This window comes from Tamandua tetradactyla, chromosome 9 (genome assembly GCF_023851605.1).
Source record: "Tamandua tetradactyla isolate mTamTet1 chromosome 9, mTamTet1.pri, whole genome shotgun sequence".
Taxonomy (NCBI): domain Eukaryota; kingdom Metazoa; phylum Chordata; class Mammalia; order Pilosa; family Myrmecophagidae; genus Tamandua; species Tamandua tetradactyla.
The window spans coordinates 5,242,246-5,262,823 of NC_135335.1; the positions used below are offsets into that span (position 1 = coordinate 5,242,246).

General features: G+C 54.8%; 2 long non-coding RNA genes across 3 annotated transcripts; one reads left to right on the forward strand and one right to left on the reverse strand.

Moving 5' to 3' along the window:
• The first annotated feature begins 272 nt into the window (after positions 1-272).
• Positions 273-19,292, forward strand: LOC143645823 (uncharacterized). 2 transcript variants are annotated; one of them, XR_013157193.1, is made up of 5 exons: positions 273-798; positions 14,696-14,766; positions 15,906-15,952; positions 16,283-17,296; positions 17,582-19,292. It is a non-coding gene; the product is annotated as an uncharacterized LOC143645823 (long non-coding RNA). The 2 variants fall into 2 exon arrangements; XR_013157192.1 differs by having other exon boundaries at positions 321-798; positions 16,283-19,292.
• LOC143646492 (uncharacterized) lies at positions 13,136-18,248 on the reverse strand. The gene is made up of 3 exons (XR_013157485.1): positions 18,027-18,248; positions 17,196-17,336; positions 13,136-13,674 (listed from the first exon to the last, which is right to left on the reverse strand). It is a non-coding gene; the product is annotated as an uncharacterized LOC143646492 (long non-coding RNA).
• Positions 19,293-20,578: the final 1,286 nt, after the last annotated feature.

Below are 20,578 nucleotides of genomic sequence, written 5' to 3' on the forward strand. Positions count from 1 at the left end.
CCCCTTCCACTCTTACTAAGCTGAAAGGCCAGCTCTGTGATGCTGGTGGTGTCTGGGTGCCTGGGTCACCTCTTGGAGCCAAGGTCCCCTGTGGCCAGGGGAAGACATACAGGGGCCTTGACAGGCCAAGGCACAATGGCTCCTCTTTTCTCTTCCCTGATTGTCATCAGCCATGTTACAGCTACTGACTGACAGGATAGTCTCGCCCTCTCCCCACCACACCCCTATCTCCCTTCTCCTCTCGCTGAGTTGGGGCACCTCCCAGGGAACCAACAGCCTTTTCCCACCCACTAAAGACACCAGGGGGAGAGCCCTGATCTGGGGGCAGGAGACCTAGGGACAGTCCCGCTCTGCCACTGAGCTGCCACGTGACTCCAGACATGGCACAGCCCATCTATGGGCATGAGCTTCCTCAGTGATGCTGGTGGACAATTGATTGGAGGGAAAGCAGGAGGCAGGTAAAGGCGGAGTTTGTCTGCCGCAGCTGGGGCCTTGGGGGATCCTGGGGCCCTCCCCACCACCCTGGCACAACCCTGGTGCTTGCCGGATACCACCGGCTGGGACCACATCCAGAGACTCATCAGCTTAAGCAGGCAGGCCGTAGAAGCCATGTCACCGCCGCCAGAAAATAAGAGGCAGCTGGACAAAGAGATGTTTGGCTTGTCCGGACTCCAAATCTCACCTGGCCAATGGCCTCCCCGAGCTCAGCCGAGCCCTACCGCGCCCGTTCTCCCTCTGCCATGTCTATCCTGCTGGTCTGGAAGCCGGCCTGGGGATTTGTACAGAGCAGGAGTCTGGGTGAGCCTGGGCCTGGCGGGGAGGGAAACTGAGGCAGGAGCAGAGCAGGTAACGGAAGCCGTGACATGCCAGCTGTGTCTCAGGGCAAGGGGAGGGCAGGGGCAGCCCGCGTTCAGCCTGGGGATGGGAGGAGAGGGGGCGGCAGGGGGGAGCAGGAGACCCCAAGGAGATCCCACGTCCCCTTCTCCACCCCCTGCGTCATCAGCGCGTGGCTGCCTGAATTTGACCTGCCCTCCCGGGAGGGAGGGCCTGAGGAGTGGGGGCTCGTTGTTCCCAGCACACCCCGCCTGGGCCGCCTGTCCCCCACCGACGAGCCGTCAATCCTCTCCCCTGGGAGCAGAGCACCCGCCCGGCCCTTGTCAATCTACGGGAACATCCGACGCCGGCACCGGAGCGTTCCCACGCCAGGACGGCCGCCAGGGAGGGGCTGGCAGCGGGGCCTGACGTCCAGGGTGCTGTCCCTCTCTGCCACTGAGCAAATCCAGCGGACCCAGGGACCCCCGATCCCTGAGTCACAGAGCTCCCAGGGGCTACATCCCAGCGGCCTCCTCACTGCTCCCCAACTTCCTGGGCAGTGTGGGGAGGGGGTACCCGGCCTCCCCGAGGCAGCGAGAGCCAGGACCCCTCCTCCAGCAGCTCTGGGGGGACGGGGGCAGGAGTCTAGCCAGGTGAGACCCCTATGTACCCTAACACCCCTGCACTCTGTGCCTTCTGTGGCCAGGGCATAGGGTCCCCCCAAACCAACAGCACCCCCTTGTCCTGACAGGCCCTGAAATCCATCACTTCCCCGGGGCTGTTTGAGAGGCCCCAGTTTTCAGAGTCAGTCTTGCCTGGCTGAGAAACGGAAAATACAGACATTTTAGAGCTGAGGAAGCTGGGGCTCAGAGAGGTCAAGTGACTTGCCCAAAGTCACAGAGCAGGGAAATGGATTCAAACCCATAACTGGGCCTTGCACATAGTCAGTGCCCAGTGAATGGATAGATGGAGACCAGGAATCCGTGCTCCTCGTGCCACCACCTTGATCGGGCTGGCAGAGGGTGGGGTCCCAGCTCCTGCTCAGCACCTCTGGGCACAGGGCACTCCCTGCCCCGCAGGCCTGGCCCTCCCCGGACACGTGGCCACCGGGGCTCCCCCCCACTGCGCTCTGCCCCACGTGCTCCCAGGTCCCGTCCCCCCACAGAAGAGCCCATCCCCTCCTCCCACACAGACTTTGGGGCTCCCAGACACGCTTCAAGCAAATTCCCCAAGGGCCTGCTCCTTTCCCAGTTCCCAGATTCTCCTTGGAAAGCGCCCTGGCCACACACTGGGCCCTCCAACCCCTCCCCGCAGCCGTCCCTAGGATACACAGCTCCTCACTGGCCCTGCCCCCACCCCAATGTCATTCCCGGCTGAGAAGCCGACCCCGAAAGCCCCCTCTGTGCCGAGGCCCCTGGATTCCACGGCCTCCTCGGGACCGTCCGGTGGGCCCTCCCCAGCCTCCCCAGGGAGACCCCTCAGTCCTGCAAGACCCGACTCATTCTAACCGTGGGGGATCTGAGCTTGTGACCGGGACAGAGATCCCCCAGGGCAGTAGCCTCCTTTCTCACGGTGCTCCAGGACCCCCTGCTCTCATGCATCCTAGGATGGGAGACCCTTCCCTCACAGGGCCCCAGGACGGAGCCCTGATTTTCGAGGCACTGAACCTAGGATGACTGTCCCCCAGTTTCACTGTGGCCCGTCTCTCACGGCACCCCAGGGTGGGGGCCCCCCGCTCTCACAGCCTAGTTCTTTCCTTTCCAGCCATCCAGGCAGGGACCTTTGCAGAAAGTGCTTCCACACCAGGAAGCAGGGGCCCCCTACCTGCCCCCCACAGGCCCTGTGCACCCAGCCTGGAGAATTCTGAGGCATCCTTGCCTTCGGAGAGCTCCCAGGCACTGGTGGGGCAGGAGCGCTGGCCCAGGTTGAGACAGGAGCTGGCTGCGCGGTGGCAGGGGGGGACCGGGCAAGCCCCAGGGCCCAGGCCAAGACCATCCTTTTTCAGAAGCCCGTTCTCATTCCACTCGATCAAAGACATCTGGGAAACTCAGGGCCAGGCAAAGCCTTCCCTGAGGACGTGTCCGCGCCTTCGCTCGGCCTCTCCAAGAGCTGCCGGGGAGCGGGTCTCTCAAACCATTGGACTTCAGGAATCCTTTTCCTTTTGCGGGACCACTGTTCCCTGGAACCCTCTTTGAGAACCATCACCTGAGGTGCTGCCAAAGCCCTGAAATCCCGGGTTCCCATGCTCTGGCCCAGCCAGGGTGTGGCTGCCGTGGAAGAAGGCTGCTGCCCCCCAAACTCAGTGACCCGTGGGAGGCGACAACTTTCTCTGCCTGGGGCTGCCCTTGCTCTGAAGCATTAGGAACTGTCTAAGGGGACAGGTGTCTGATGAGGCGCCACCATTGGGGGGGTAGGGGGGCAAGGGGCCGCCCCTCCTGGGGCCCTGGAAAAAGGCTGCTGTCCCCAGCAGGGCCTCCCATTTACAGTCTGGGACAAAAAGCTTCAGGAAGTACCCCGAAGGCCTGTCCAGGCAGGCGGCTTTGTCCTCCGGGGGAGGATAAAAGGGGCTGCGGCCGCCCCTGCCAGTCCATGCTACACCCTCCTCACCCCCTTGCCTCCCGTGATCCCCTCACCAGCTTTCCGCTGGCCGTACCCCAGCATCTGGGGGTCGAGCAGCCCTAGGGGTGGGCAAAGAGCCCCAGTTGAGGGGCCCCACGCAGCCATGGAAGGGGCCACCCCGGCCTGTGGGTGCAGCAGGCACCCCAGCTGGCACCGCCTGGTCCCTGCCCCAGCCGCCCTGGCCTGGCCCCACCGCCTCTGTCTTGGGGTCTCCTCCTCCTTCTGAGCTGCCTCCTGACCCTGAATAGCCCTTCCCAGCTCCCCAGCAGGCTGGGATCCTTTTCTATTGATTCAGCATCTAATCTGGTTTCCCATCTGATCTGGAAGGGCCCCCCACGCCTCTTTCCGGCCGGTGTTTTCCTAATCCTTGGGGCTCTGCTTACTTATCGCTCCCTCCTGAGCACCGGCCAGCTCCTTCTCTTCCCCTTGACATTCCTGCTGCGTCTTCCTTCCTCTCTCCCTCCCCTCCCGGCCATGGCCTGGCCTCCAGAGGCCCAGAACTTGGCAACCGTAAGTCTGAGGTGCGTTTTTTAGCATGCATCGTTCATTCTTGCTTTCATTCATTCATGCACTCAACCCATGTGCATTGAGTGCTTCCCTGGGCCAGGTCCAGGGCCCCCACCGCGCTGGCCACCCCCTCCAGGTAAACAGGTTAGCCCCCCAGCTTTGTGGGGGCGTCACAAAGCCTTTTGCCCACCACCCTGGAGATGGACGTGGTGACGGCCACTCTGTACCTGAGCACATCGAGGCTGTTCTAAGTCACCGGGTCACCCAGCTGCGAGTGCCCGAATGGGAATTTCTGTGGCTGACTGCCATCGGGGACCCTCGGGTTTGGTTGCCCAGCGCCCACGTTGATGGCCATGGGCAGCCTTGAGCTCTGGGGAAACCATGCTTTAGGGAATGGGGTCCAGACTCTGACTTTGTCTGACTTGAAAAGTTCTATGGCCCCGCCCTGCCCAGAACCACCACCTGTTCACCCACTGCAGGTCCCAGACCCCACACCAAACAGAGGCCAAAACCTGCTCTTACCTCGTCCATCCCTAATTGAGCTTCCCAGGCATTGGCTTTAATGTCTGCTCTTAATTGGCAGGTGCCTGCTGAGCTGGCATACCACCCGTACCTGCCCGGCAGAGAGGCCTGTGGCCCTCACAGGGAGCGAGGATGGAGGGGACACGTGGGCTCTCGGGTCAGCCCCTGGCACTGGGCAGCAGCTCTGCTGGGCATGACCAGCTGCCTAATCCATGAGGCCCCGTGCAAAGTGGAAATGTAGGGTCTCTTATTTGAAAACTGCTAGATTTCCTGAAGGCAGCTGTGAAGCCTGGAACCAAGCGTGGGCGTTAGCAGGCTCCAGGATAAAGTTTGTTGCTTGTTCAGGCTGTGTACCCCTCCTGGGCCCGCCCCAGCTGGGTGCTGGTCCCTGGCCCTCCTTCCCCGCCCCCGCTGGTTCCTGGCCCCTGTTTCCCCGCCCTTGGGCTCCTGCCCACCTTGGTGTTTCAGCTGGAAATGCCCTCCCTGACATACTGGCAAGGTTAGCCCGCTCTTCTGTCCCCAGCTTGAGCGTCACCCCCTGTCTTAGCTCCTCACTCTCCTCTGTCCTTCCCGCAGTGACAGGCGATGTGTGCGTGTGTGATCACATTCATTTGCCTGCTGAACCCACCAGCTTGGAGCATGGAGGGCACAAGAGCCATCTCCCCTAGGAATGCCCACCCGCCTGGCCCCCATGCCCTCCCACCCCCTGAGCTCCGGTTGCAAGCTCCAGGAGAGGGTCGCCAAGGTGCCAGGGCCAGGCCGGGTATGCAGGAGGAGCTCAGGCAGTGGGAGGTCCTGAGCCTGTGCTGGGCTCTTTCCCCAACCCCCATCTGGACGTGTGGGGGGCAGGCGATGCGGATGTGGACTTGCCGTGGCACTTGGGAGCCCCCAACGCTACTCCAGAAGCCAGCAAAAGTCAAGAGTCTGTCGGGACAGACCCCTCACCAAAGAAGACATGCAGATGGCAAACAAACACCTGAAAAGATGCTCAGGGACAAGTGTCATTCAGAGACTCCAAGTGAGAATGGCGAGCCACCACCGCACCCTTGCAGAAGGGCTGACAGGCAAAGGTCCGGCGGCACCCAGTGCCGGCCAGGGTGCAGAGACACAGGACTCTCATTCTTGGCCGGTGGAAATGCAAGATTGTCCAGCCACTTTGGAAGATCGTCCGACACTTTTGGACAGGACTAAACACAGGCAGTGGCATTCCTAGGTACTTATCCCAAGGAGTCGAACACTTAGATGCGCGTAAAAACCTGCACACGGATGTGGCCAGTAGCTTCGTTCATAATCACTCAGCATCGGAAGCTAACAGGGCGGCCTTCAATAGGCGAGGGACAAAAACAAACTGTGGTGCAGCCGCACAATGGAGTTTTACTCAGTGATTTGAAAGAAATGAGCTCGCGAGTCAAGGAAAGGGGTGGAGGAAACGTAAATGCACACTAAGTGAAAGAACTGGTTCAAAAGGCTCCATGCTGTATGATCCCAACTATATGACGTTCCAGGAAAGGCCAAACTATGAGGCAGTAAAAAGATCAGTGATTGCCAGGGTTTCAGGGCAGCTGGGGAAGCTGTTCTGTGGGATGCTTTACTGGTGAGTTTATGATTTTATGCCCTTGTCATAACCCCACAGGACCCCATGGCACTAAAAAGAGGTCTTGGTTCACGAGAATGTATCAGTGTGGGTTTGACAATTGTGACAAATGCACCCCTCAAATGGCAGCGTCTACAACGGGGGTACCTAAATGTGTGCGTAGGTAGGTGGGGTACAGGGCAATATAGGGGAACTCTGTCTTTTCTGCAAAATTTTCCCATAAGCTTAAAACTACGCTAGGAAAAAGTCTATTAAAATAAAAAGTTAAATAGGATGGATGAAGCTGTACGGATGTGTCCAGCCTAGAGGGCTGGTTGGGGCCTGAGACCAGCTGTGTGAGGGAAAGGATGCGGCAGGTGAGAGTGATGCCCATAGATGGGAAGGGGCAGGAAAGCCAAGCCTCTCACTGCCCCCTTCACTCTGTCTCCATGGGGACATCCAGAGGGCCCCGATGTGCCCAAACCATGCAGGTCAAATCTAGCACTGGGCCACCAGTCCTGGAAGAGTCCCAGTGGTGGCGGGGCACACTCGCCCCTGGACCGAGTGATGCTGCTTCCAGAACCTCCACCTGCGTGGTACCTTGTCCACCCTTGGCTCTGGGCCTTGGAAGTGTGTGGTCAGTGAGGGGGGAGCCAAGAGACAGCCTCGGATGCTGTGAGGTCAGGCCTGGGCAGCACAGACCTTCGGCCTTGTACTCCCCTCCTGTCCTCTGTGTAGGGGACCTTCCCATCTCCCTCCTTCTCTGCTGTGCTCTTCTGACCCATTCAACAGTCCTGGCGACTCAAGCCTCTTTGCCCTGTCTATGTACCATTCACTTCCAGAACCTTCGGGAGAGCTCACCTGGGGCTGGACTTAGAGGCCACGTGGAGTTGAGGTCTTGCCCCCCCACCCTCCGGCAGGGTCTCTCTGGTTGGTAGGTGTCTGCAGGGAAGTTTTGTCTGCTTGTGGCCAGGGTAAGGAGGACACTGCCTCTGCTCTGCCCACCTGTCACAGAAGCAGAGACACACCAGGACTTGCAGATGCTCGAGCTATCCTTAACAGAAGGAGGCTCTTTGTACGGAGTTCGAGGGCCTGTGATGGGGGCAGAATTTGGGTGTGGCATTTCAGTCCATCAGTAAGTACTTCCCACGTACCTCTGCTGTGCCAGGCATGGGGTGCTTGGGACTCAGTTGCCTTTGGAGGCTTCTGGATGCTTCTGCATGCTTCTGGTGTCTTAAAAACAGCACAGCTCCAGGGTTGGAGGGAATAGGCCTTTATGCTGGTTTGAAGCTATTGTGTACCTCCAAAAAAGCCATGTCCTTTAATCTCATTCAGCATTGCTGGGTGGGACCTTTTTGATTGTCTCTATGGAGATGGGACCCACCCAATTGCAGGTGGTAATTTTTGATGAGATGGTTTCCATGGAGATGCATTGCCGCCCATTCAAGGTGGATGACTTACTGGAGCCCTTTAAGAGGGAACCATTTAGGAAAAAGCTTTAGAGCCAACAGAACAGAAAGATCTCCAGGGAAGATGTTGAAGATTCTCCTGGAGAGAAAGCTAGCAGATGTCGCCATGTGTCTTTTCGTCTGAGAGAGAAATCCTGAACGTCATCTGCCTTCTTGAACCAAGGTATCTTTCCCTGGACGCCTTAATTTGGACATTTACACAGCCTTAGAACGGTAAACTTACAACTTAATAAATTCCCCTTTTTAAAAGCCGTTCCATTTTAGGTGAATTGCACTCCGGTGACTTTCAAACAGAACAGTTTTTGGTACCAGAAGTGGGGTGCTGCTGCAGCTGGCAGAGCTGTTGGAATAGCTTCTTAAATGGATAAGGGGAAGATTCTGGAAGAGTTGTGAGGAGCTTGAGAGAAAAGGCGTAGAATGCTTTTAAGAGACTGTTGGTAGAAATGTGGGCTATAAAGATACCTGTGATGAGGCTTTAGACAGAAATGATGAACGTCTTGTTCCAAACTGGAAGGAAGAATATTCTTTGTAGATGGAAAGCAGAATTTGAGAATGACGAATTTGGAGATTTAGCAGGAGAAATTTCCAGACTAAATGTGGAAAATGCTGCCAGGCTGATCTTCAAAGCTTATGGTAAAATGTGACAGGAAAGAGATAAGCTGAGAACTGAACTCTTGGGTACAAAGAAACCAGAAATTGATGTTCTGGAAAATTCTGGGCTTCCAAGAAAGGAGAGAATGCTGCCCCATGTTGATGATTTAACCAAATGTGGAACCAGTCAGTCATTTCTGAAAAAGACAGGATTGGAGATGGAGTTGTCCAGGAAAGATTTGTGGATACTCCTTCTGTCTGTGGGGCATGAACCTTGCCTACTACATAGAAAGCAAACAAGGGTGTTGTGGGTTCTGTGTAAACAGAACCACCACCAGTCTGAACTAACACGCTCAGAAAAGGGACAAAGTGAAGGTCAAATGTCTTCAGAGGCAGAGCCGTGGAACCTAAGTTCTGAAGTCAAGAAACCTCGGGCCAGGAGAACAGACCTATCCAAGTACTTGAAGAGGGTGAATTTGCTCCAAAGGCAGCGGGTGGGCCTTCCACCTCGTCGCAGTGGGAGAGTTGTGCTGCCTCAGGCCTTGGACAAGGTAGAGCACATTCCTTGCAGACTGGGGAGAGCCAAGCTGCCACCCCACTGTTCCGGGAGAGGGGGGTTGAGTGTGTCTCCCAGGTATGGCCCCAATGCTTGGAGAGGGGGAGCCTAGAAAAAGGTGGTCTCCCCAATGCCCCCCAAGGTTGCATTTGGAGGGAGGCAGGCCTCGTGTAGGCCCTTGGAAAGGGTGGGACTGCTGCTTTCTAAAGACCCAAAGATAAATGATCTCAGCCTTCGAAATCTAATGGCTTTTGCCCTACAGGGTTTTAAAACTGCTTGGGTCCCATGACCCCTGTGTTCCTTCCAGTATCCTATGGAAATGGGACTATATATCCTATGACTGTCCCTTCTTTGGCAGCAGATAACTTGTTCTGAGTTTTACAGGTCCAGAACCATAGGAGAATTTTGCCTTAGAAGAGACCATGCCTGTAGCTGACTTTGATGGGATTTTGTACTGTGTCTGACTTTGTATTATATTTGTATTGTTACTGAAATGGTTTAAGGCTTTGTGGTGATGGAAAGAAAATGTCTTTTCAGAGTCCAAAGGGTGAAATGTGCCGATTTGAAGCTATTATGTACCCCAGAAAGGCCAAGTCCTTTAATCCTCATTCAGTAATGCTGGGTGGGACCTTTATGACTGTTTCCATGGATATGTGACCCATCCAATTGTGGGTGGTAATTTTTGATGAGATGGTTTCCATGGAGATGTGTCTCCACCCATTCAAGGTGGGGCTGCTTACTGGAGCCCTTTAAGAGGAAACCATTTTGGGAAAAGATTTAGAGCCAGCAGAACCAACAGAGCCAATGGAATGAACAGAGTCCTGGGAAAGTCATTAAAAGCTCCTGGAGAGAAAGCTAGCAGATGTTGCCATGTGCCTTTCCAGCAGAGAGAAACACTCTGAACATCATCAGCCTTCTTGAACCGAGGTATCTTTACCTGGATGCCTTAATTTGGACATTTTCATAGCCTTGCCATAATTTGGACATTTTCACGGCCTTAGAACTGTAAACTTGCAACTTAATAAATTCCCCTTTTTAAAAACTGTTCCATTTCAGGTACATTGCATTCTAGCAACTTTAAAACTAGAACACCCCCCTCTCTACATCGTCGTTGTCCTGTCCAGGAGAGGAAGGGAGGCCTCCGTCCCAGGGTTGGTGTCTCCTCAAGGCATAGCCATGAACAGCCCCACTGAAGTTCTCGGGTCCCAGGATGTCACAGAAGTAGTGAACAGAGCTACCTCCCCAGCAAGTGTTTTAGTCCTGTGAGGTTGGGGACCTAGAGCAGCAGTGAGCACCCTCACAGGCATATCCTGGGGTCACACAAACTGTCAGTGTCAAGCAGCCTGCATGCAATGGGAGACCTAGCTTAGGGACATGGCAGGGAGCCCACAGGCAGCAGGACAGAGGGGACTTCTCCTGGGAAGTGATTTGAACTGAGACTCAGAGGATTAGCAGAGCAAGATGAGAGAGAAGGTACAAGGGTGATGGTCTGTGGCATTTAGGGGAAAGCCGAGTAGATGTTTGCAGATCCAGTGTCATAAGGGAGGGAGGGGTAGGAGAGCTGCAGAGGCCCAGGGAGGCCAGAGCTTAGAAAGTTGAGTTAGAAAGCAGCCTACCCAGGCCCTTCATGGTGGGATATTGGGGCACAAAATTCCAGAGGAGGGCAGCAACCTGCTGGAGGTCATACAACTGCAAGCAAGGGCTCAGTTGGGTCATGAGTGTGCAGGGCTGGGCCTCGCTGGCCCCTCCTGCCCTCAATTTCAGCCACATAGCAAGCTTCTCCTGTCACCTTGGAACCCAAATGGGCAATTTGGGTCTAGAGAGTGGTACAATTGGGGTCATATTGGCTACCTTGAGATGCAGCCCAGAGCAGGAAAAGGGTCATGTTTTTCAGAACACATAATGGGCACTGCTTCTCCATGTTGGCTCTGTGCATGGAACTGCTGCCACTTTCCCACCAGACTCTGAGCTAGACAAGCATGTGCTGTCTGAGTATTTGTGGAATGGATAGAGTAGTGGATGGGTGGATGGGTGGATGGGTGAGTGAGTGGATGGATGGATTGGTGGGTGTATAAGTAGGTAATTAGATGGATGGATGGGTGGGCGGATAGAAGGATGGGTGGGTAGATGGGTGGATGGATAATGGAAGAATGAATGGACAGAAAGAAGAAAAGATGGATGGATGGACAGACAGATGGGTGGATGGGTGGGTGATGGATAAATGGATGGGTGGGTGGACGGATGGATGAGTAGATGAATGATTGGGTGACTGGATATTGGAAGGATGAATGGATGGATAGAAGAACGGATGGATGGTTAGATGGGTGGATGGAGGGATGGACAGAGGGAGGAATAGGTGAGCAGATGGGGAGATGATGGTTAAATGTACAAGTGGATGCAAGAAAGTGGGAGCTCAATTATCAAACTGGACTTCCTCATCAGTACAAATGAACTGTGGAGGGAACATGGCCCTAGAACCCATTATTATTGAAGTCTTAATTGTTCCAAGGAGTTGGGGTAGATGGTTGGGGAAGGTGGGAGGGAGATAACTCTTAACCACACTTTTTGGGAGCAGGGATCTAAGGGGGCCTCAGCCAGGCAGGTGAGACCTGATAGATCATGGAAATTTAGTAAGGAACAGGTGATATGCCTGCAGGGTGGTGGCGGGGAGGTGGTGGGGGGGGCATGCAGATGCCGGTAGAGAAGGTGGTCTTGCCCGAAGATGCCCCACGCTGCCTTAGGTCACTATATTCTAGAAAGGCAGACTGTGGCTGGGCTGTTCTTTTTTTTAATAGCAGTTTTATTGAGATATAATTCACATACCATGCAACTCACTCATTTAATATGTACAATTCAATGTTTTTTAGTATATTCGCAGAGCTGTGCAACCATCTCCACAATCTTTTTAGAGCATTTTAATCATTCCAAAAAGAAACTCTATCCCCATTGGGCGTGATTCCTCATTTCCCCCAAAGCCCCCAGGCCTAGGCAACCACAAATCTAATTCCTGGCTCTGTAGATGTGCCTATTCTGGACATTTTATATAATGGAAGAATATGATATGTGCCCCTTTCACTGAGCCTTGTGTTTTCAAGTTTCATCCATGTTATAGCATGGGTCAGTGCTTCATTCTTTTTGACTGTCAAATAAAATTCCGTTGCACATATCATATTTAATTTCTCAATCCACCAAATGGTGAAATTGGGTTGTCTCCACTTTTTGGCTGTGATGACAATGCTGCTGTGAACATCCATGTACAAGTTTCCACATGGATGTATCTTTTCATCTTTCTTGGACAGAAGCCTAGGAGTGGGGTTGCTGAGTCACTTGATGACTCCAGGTTTAACTTTTTGAGAAACAGCTCACCTGTTTTCCAGACTGTCTGCCCCATCTCACATCCCCATCAGCAGTGTACGCATGTTCTGGTTCCTCCACAGCCTTGCCAACACTTGTTATTGTCTGTTGTTGATAGTGAAGGGAGGGAGATACCTTCCAGTCCTACCTCTGGCCAGGTGAGGAGGACTTCAAGAGCCCCTCTCAGGGGAATGCATGTGTCCTCTGGGTTTGGGAGGACCAGGGGCTGAGACGCAACTACAGATGCCTGCAGGGGTGGGGCTGCCTGGAGCTGCCTGAAAATAGAGCAAGGAGTTAAGCCTTTCTCAGGACTGGATGGGAAGCAGCAAGTGTTTCCTAGGAGCTGTGATGGACACCCATGGAAGGAAGCCAAGAGAGGGTCATCTGAAAGGACCCTGTCCGAGAGGGTGACTATCAGGTGAGCACATGGCCAGGAGCCCCGGGATGCCCTCCTTGGAGAGGAACAGAGGTGGTCAGCTGGAGGGGGCTTGGCAGACATTAGCAATCCATGTAGAGTGCTGTTCCCCAAGAGGAAAGGCCCCGAAATCTGATGTCCAAGTCACAAGCCACGTAAGTCCTTGCCCCTCTCCTATCAGCCAGCTTCCTGCCAAGCTCAGGGGAAGGAAAGCAGGAGAATTGACAGACCCAGGCAGGCTCCAGGAACCAGGGAGCAGGGAAGAGGCTGTAAATTGGATAAGAGAGAGAGGAAGGGCTGGACTTTTTTTATATCTGAGAGTGAGGTTGTTCATAAATGAAAGTGGCCCTAGGAAAGCTGCAGATCTTTCCCAGGGACCTCGTGGGGCAGGAAGAGGGAAAAGAAGAGAAAGGAAAAGCAATGGCAGTTTCCCGGCCAGAGGGATCCTTCCTCCAGCAGGAAGAAACGCTGCAGAGGCGGGAGGCTCTGAAGGAAGGTGACAGACACTGGCTGGACGTGGATCAGTGTGTCTCCAGCTGCAGGCGGCAGGAACAGCCCAAAGGCCTCGCGGTCCTCCCAGTTCCGGGTGCTTTCTCATCGAGTCCTGCCGCTGAGTCAGAGGAAGAGGGTTGGAGGGAGGGTGGGTGGGTGTGGTCCCTGTGTTTTCAAGCGGAGACCAGGGAGCTCCCTCCTCCTTGGCAGAGGGTGCAGGAGACACTGGCGCTGGGGAAGAGGAGGCAAGTCCACATGCATAAGTGGCAAAAGGCAGACAGATCCTCCATACCTTTCAAACTCCAGCATTTCACTCTTTTCAAAGCTGTTGGAGTCTGGCCCTTTAAGGCTTAAAGGGCCCCAGGAATTTTAAACCTACCAGTTGCTGCAAAAAAGGTGGTATGATGTGGGGCTCAGAGAAGGAACCGTTCCTTCTTGCTACCATCAAATTGCAAATTTCAGATGAATCTTGACATCCTTAGTCTGAAACAACAGCAAGTTTGAGCTAGGAGGGTCTAAGAGAACATCTCCCTAGAGCCAGGCTTGGCTTCCCTTGGGTGCTCCATGGACTGGGTGCGGGAATGATAAATAGCGATTGGAAATCTCCGTGCGCTGAACTTGGCAACCCAGTGCAGCCAATGACCCCACAGAGCACGCGTGCTGACCAGATGCTCCCATCTTGACGGGGTGCTACTGCTATCTGCTCGCGCCTGGTTCTGCCAGGTTCCAATTCCCCAAGCGTGGTGCACTAGCTGTAAAATACCTGGAAACAAATTTCGTAAGAAAAACATAAGATCTCTGTACTGTGTTGAATAGTGTCCCGTACAAAATATATAATATATATATCATGCCCACCTGGAACCTTATTCAGAGATAGGAACCTGTATATGTCGTCAAGTTAAGGTGAAGTTATAGTGGATTGGAGGAAGGGGCTAAGTCCAATATGACCGGTGTCCAAATAAGAAGAGGGAAATTTCATTTGGACATGGAGACACAGATGCGTGGAGAAGATGGAGTCGGAGATTGGACACTGCATCTACAAGCCGAGGAAGGGGTCTCCCCTAAGGGTTTTGGAGGATGTGAGGCCCTGCTGACAACTTCAGCTTGGACTTCTGGCCTCCAGAATGTGAAATAATATGCTCCTATTGTTCTAAGACCCCCAGTTGTGATGCTTTGTGACCGCAGCCTCCATGAAGAAAATGATGAGACGCCACTAAAGATCATAAATCATGTCCTGACTAAACAAATGTCCTCTGAGAAGATTTCAAGTCACAATTTGGCCAAATCTTCCATCAGAATTCCAACAAGGTTCTGGGTTTTGGTATGTATTGTTTCTTTAAATGTTGGACCAAATTTCCATTTTTTTAAGAAGCTGGGCCCAATAAATACAACAGTCATATGGAAAAACCCATCTGCCCAAATCACGAAGAACGGCTTTGAAAAGGGCAACTGGGGAGCAGAACTAGACTAACCAGATAGTAAAACTCCCTCTGGAGCTACAGCAATGAAACAGTATGCGCCTGGCACAGGAACAGACAAACAGAAGGGTGGAACAAACTAGAGAATCCAGAAACTGCTCCAAGAATGTATGGCAACTTAAAATAGACAAAGAGCAGATTCTCTGTTAAAAATAGAAGAGACCATTGGACACCCAAGTGGAAGGAGTTAAACTTAAATCCCTACCTCACACCATATGCAACATTGATCCCATATGAGTTAAAAGAATTTTTAAAAACTATGAACATATGGAAGATACTAATCAAAACATTCTTATAACCTTGCAGCAATGAAGACTTCCTGAGCAAGAGAAGAAAGCTGGGAGCCATTAAGAAAAAATACCAATAGAAGGGACCAGGTGAGACACACTAAACGTCTTACAGGATTGTGCTTTGGGAGAGTCCCTTTGGTGGCCACGGAGGTAACAGATTGGGGGACACTGCCAGCCCAAAGGTGAGGAGGGATCTGGGGGTAGAAAGTGGCCTTGGGTCCTGCTGAGAGGTGGTGAGGCGAGTGGGTTAGAAATGCAATTCAGCAGGGGTTGTTTGGGCTGAGTGGGCTGTGGATGGGAGAAAGGTGAAAGAAACAAGTTTTGTTCACAAGGGCATGTAACTTAGCCTTTTCCCCACCCAACCTTTGATCTCCACACCCCTCACTCCTTTCCCAGCAGCAATTCTCGGGGTGTTAGGTGGGGTTGGAGGGATCAGGTGATGGAGAGGTGGTCAAGACCAGAGTTGGGGGTGGGATGGAGGGAGGTGATTAGAGACACTCTCTCCTGCCCCCGTGAAATTCTAATTCCCAGGCTGAAGGGGGCGTGGGGGAGAACTGGAGGGCGAGGGGCTCGGGGAATGGGGGGGCCCTTCGGACAAGGGACTCCCTCCCCAACCCCACTCCCCCACCAGAGCCTCCTTCCTTCCCAGTAGTTCCCACACTATGGCAGCGCACCAGGCTCAATCAACACAGATCACGTGAGCCCACGCCCAGAGTGTCTTTTGCAGAATTGTGTTGGCTATTCTGTTCCCCTCTCTTTCCATATCAATTATAGAATCAGTTTCTCAGTCTCACAACAAAGCTTGCAGGGAATTTGATTGGGACTTTGTTGAATCTACAACAAAGATTCATACCACGATAATATCGATTCTTCAAATCCATCTTAGCTTCCCTAGAAGTCCGTCTGGAGTCTGGACGAGAGAATTTGTCCCGCGTCCCTCCTGGCTTCTGGCGGGAACCTGCCTCCAGGACCACTCGCATTGTCCCTCTGTCTGTCTGTGTCCACAGTTCCTTTTCTTATAAGGACACCTGTCAGATTGGATCAGGGTCCACCCTAATCCAGTAGGGCCTCATTTTAACTTGCCTAATGCCATCTGTAACGACCCTATTTCCAAATAAAGTCATATTGTAAGGTATTGGGGATAATGATGCAACTTAGCTTTTGGGGTGGCACAGTTAAACCCATAACACAATCCATGAGCACACATCTCTTTGTTTCTGACCTAGGAGGTCTGGTGGAGCCAAGGCTGCATTTCTTACCAGTTACCGGGCAGGTGAGACTGGCACTCCTTCCCTGGGACCTCACCCCATTGGGAGAATGACTGCGGCCTGCTCTGCCACGTTTGGAGCTACAGGAAACACGGGGAGCCTTCTGGGCTGAGCCCCAGATGTCAGAGGGAGTTTTTGTTTCCATGCAAATCACAGAGGGCCAGGTCTGCTGGGATTTGCATGTTAACAGCTGACTTTAAAGATTTTAATCTCCAACAGATAAACCCCCAGTGCTGGGAATTCACAGGTGTGGAGGGTTGGAGCTATTAACCCCTGCAGGGACAGGGCTTTTTCTCTGGCAGCAACAGATTCCTCTATTTACTCCCAATAAACAGCCTCGGGAAATCACCTCCAGGTCTGAAGATAAGGCTCTGCCCTCCCGCAGCCCATCAGTGGTGCCTCTGGCTGCCCTCAAGCGGAAACCTACGCCTTGAGTGAAGGACTGAGCTCCCTGGAGGATCTGCTCCCAACAAAAGGAGTCCACACAGCCTTCCCTTTCCTGCAGCCCCTCCGAGTCCCCAGGGAGGTTGGTCTGGGCTCTGGGCTGGGGACGCAGGGACCACCGCTCCCTGCATTTTAAGTGGGGCCTTTAGCAGTGCATGAGAGGCCCAGAGCTGGTGTGTGGACTCCAGCCACGGCAGACCCGGTTGCTCTCAGACCTCAGGAACACGCAGAGGAGATGGTCCTGGGGGCCTGCTCCCCAAGGTCACGCCTCTGCTGGCACAGGGGCTCCAAGGTCCCGAGCCCAGCAGGACATCTCTGCCCAGCTGCGGTCTGGGACCCTGACCTCAGCCCTGGAGGAATCTGGGGGTCAAGGCAATCCTGGAGTGGGTGGGCACAGGACCCCATCACCCGAGCTGCCAAGGGCCACACCTCAGCCCTGCACTCCTTGGAGAAGAACCGAACACCACCCCTTGATAGGCCTCCACACACCCACGCCAGGGAGAGAGAGGATGGCAGTGCCAGCCTGCGGTGCGGACTAGGGGAGATGGCGCTGTCGCCTGGCACCCAGCAGTGACTGGTGCAGAGGGAGCACTTGGGGAGTATCCCGGGGTGCTCGGCTTAGTGGGGAGGCTGCACCAGCCCCCTGCAGCTCCAGTATGGCCCTGAGTGTGCCCCCCTCACCTGGGCGGGCATGGGCTGCTCAGGTCGGGGGGAAGATTGGGCTCCGAGCCTCACGTCCCGAGCACGCCAGACCTTCTGCCCTGTATCCCCAGCCCTCACCCTCCCAGGCCTAGAGTCACCGACCTCTACCCCAGCAGACTCCCTGCTCTGCATGGACACCTCCAGACCTCCAGGCTTCCAGGCTCCAGGAGCCCCACCGGGGTGCTGCTGTGTGTCTACGGAGGGTTTGTGGGGATCACTGAGCACCCCAGACCTTTGCATCACCTTGGGAGAAGGGAGAGGGGTTTGGGATGGCAGGTGAAGCCTCGGGGAGCTGGGGGGCCCGGGATCTCTGCTCGCACAGCATTCCCTGTAGGGTCCCTAGGGCCCAGCTTAGCTCAGCATGCAGCTGCAAGGCCGGAATCCCACTGAAGGGACACCTGTGGGTGGGAACCCTTGGGGCACAGACCACAGTCCTGTTTCAGGATCCCCTCCCCACCCCCAAGCCTTTGGGTCCTCTCTCTGGGCAGGGTATGGCCACATGCTGTGGGCTCAGGGAGAGCAGCGTGGTGAGGAGGCCTGCAGAGCCGAGAGCCGGGAAGGATCCCGACCTTGTTCAGTGCCTGTTGCCCCCACTGGGGCGTCACGGTCAGGATGAGGTGCACCAGCCAGCCCCCCTCCATCCAGGCCCTCTGGCTGCCTTTTTCAGAAGCCACACTCAGCTTCACCACCAGGTCCTTAGGCCGGGTACCAGACATCCCCCAAAACCAAGCTCTCCGGCCCCAGGGGGCTCCCTGGAGGCAAGTACAGCCCTGACTCTGCCCTGGGGCTTTCTTCCCGAGGCTGGGGTGTGGGGGTGCGGTTGGCACCCCCAGAAAGTCCAAACCACCGAGAAGACCTGGCAGCCAAGCCCTGGCACTTGCAACCCTCCAGCCTGAGCCACACCGTGGGCTTGGGGCTGGGCTGTCCACTTACTGGGGTGGCTGTTGGCTGTTGCAAGGCCTAACTAAGCCAGTCCCTCCACCCATGTGGCCCCATCTTCATGAGTCAAGGAAGGAGCAAATAAATCCATGAGTGAGCAAAGGTGGGAACTGATGACACAAAGCTCCCATTTCAAGAAGGGGCACAGAAGCCCAAGGGTGAACAGAATCCCACCCAGGCCACACGGGGCTGGGCCACAGCCCAGGATCTGAACCACTGGGCCTGTCCACCAAGACCTGCCATATTGTCTCCTTAGGAACATGGCAGGCATCCTCATTATGATGCATGTATCAGTTTCCTGTTGCTGCTGAAAGAAATGACCCACATTTAGTGGCTTTGAACAACAGAAACTTACTATCTTAAAGTCCTGGAGGCTAGAAATCCTCTGGGGGGCCTTAGAAAGAAATTCATTCTTTGCCTTCTCCAGCTTCTCAAAGTCACTAGAATTCCTTGACTTGTGGCTCCAACCCTTGCTTCCATCATCACGTGTCCTCTGACTCCTCTTTGCTTTCCTGTTGCAAGGAAGGACCTTTGTGATGACATTGGGCCCACCCAGATAATCCAGAATAATCTCCCAACTCATGGTCCCTAACTTAATCACATCTTCAACGTCCCTTTCATCACGTAGGTACCATATTCACAGATTCTGGGGATTGGGGTGTGGACGTCTCTGGGAGACCATTAGTTGGTCAGCCACAGTGCAGGTTTGGCTGCTGGGTTACAGGCACAGGGCCATCCCCAAGAGAAAGAGCCATCCAGAGGCAGAACCAATGAAGGTACACGGTCCTAGACTGCAGCCTCGGGGGGTATTGGGATAGAGTTTGCAGGACAGATGAGACATGGATGGAAGAGAGGGGCTGGTGGGGTGGGGTGGGCCATCCAAAAAAATGCCAGGATGGGAGCCAGGCTTGTTCCAATCGTGACGATAGCCAATTTTCCTTGTGACCTGGTTTGGGCCGCTGTCTCCGTGCAAGAACCATTTCCCTCATCTCTGAAAATGAGGGTTGGACCTGAGCACGTGCCGTATGTCCACTCATTCTGTTCCACATTCCTCCCTCCTGGGCACATGCTGGGCTTCCAGGGGGGGGGGATGGGGGGAGGGCAGAGGGTGCAGGAGTTGCTCTGGACAATGAAAAGTGAGCAGAAGTGATACGTGTCACTTCCAGCCCCCATGCAATCCTCCCAGCAGAACCGTGAACTGAAAGCACCCTGAGTTGCTGAATCACCACCTGGAAGAAACCTTGGGAGTGTAAAATAAATCTCTTCGGTGTTAATCCATCGAGACTGGGAGGTTTACTTGTTACTGCAGCCAAACATAGTTGATCCTGACTGAAACACCAGGGATAGAGAATACCTGACAGACGCACCAGCTGTAAGAGGCTGCACGCAGGGCAGACATTACTAATTGATCTTAGAACCCTTTCCTCTTGAGCCTGAGCGCAGCCTTGGGACCTTCCAGCATGAGGCTGCAGGCCGTCCCCACCAATGGGTCTGACCCCAAGGTGTGGAAAGTTCCTTCTAGTTCACGACCTGCCACTCAGGTGCTGCAACCGCTTGCTTGCCCCTCGTTTTACCCACAGTGGTCGGCCTTGGGAGTGGATGAAAGGCTGCCCACTTTTGGAAGGATCTATCACTTTCCCACCACTCCCTGCCCAGGCTGCCAAAGCTTCTGATCTTCTCCTTCCCTGCCTTCCCTCTGAGCAGAGCCCCCCTCTGCCCCCCGGCCTCTTGCAGCTCCCCCTCCCTCCCTGCCAGTTCAGGAAGCTTCCGTGACTTCAGCGTGGGTGATGGCTTTTCATCCCCCGTTAGCTGTCGGAGAACCAAGTAGAAACTTGTCCTTCTGAAGACGTGGGAGAGGAGTTGGCCAGCCCCACGCGTCCTCATTCTTTCTCAAGGTGTGACCCAGCTTCAGACCATCAAAGACAATTGTGCTTTCGGTGGCTCCTTCCAGAAGGCAGGCTGGGCCTCACCCAGGAGCCCCCTCCCCGCAGCTGGGGGGAGGGAGGTGCCAACCCAGCACGTTGGTTCCAAGCAGCCGACCAGAGCCAGCACAGCCTTTTACGATGGGGTTTTGACGGCCCCCCAGCTGGGGACAGAAGCCCAGCCCCTGTGCCCCTCCCGGTTCCCACAGGAGGTGCCGGGCGCAGGTATTCACACGGGCAGAGCCCTGGCAGGCCCGGGTCCTGGGTGCGTGCCCGCCGAGGCTCCAGCTGCAGTAATTACCTTCTGGAAAACGGTGGGTGAGGTTTGTTTAGCTGAACGCTTCATCCTCCTGCCTGGAGGCCATGCCAGGGGGGCGCAGGGCCACCCCCAGGCGGAGTGGGCGCCCTCCTGGTGTGCTGAAGGAATTCCTGTGGCCAGGGGCAGCCGGCAGGACACAAAGGCCGGGCTGGTGGCCCGGACAAGGCTGCCTCTGTCCCCGGCTCGTGGCGCCCTCGGCCAACGTGCCTGGTGAATGGGTGTCACCGCTCCCGAGGTGGCCAAGCCGCTGGCGCTGGGAGGACATGAAGGGCACCAGGACGTGGCGGGGGGCGGGGGATGCTTCA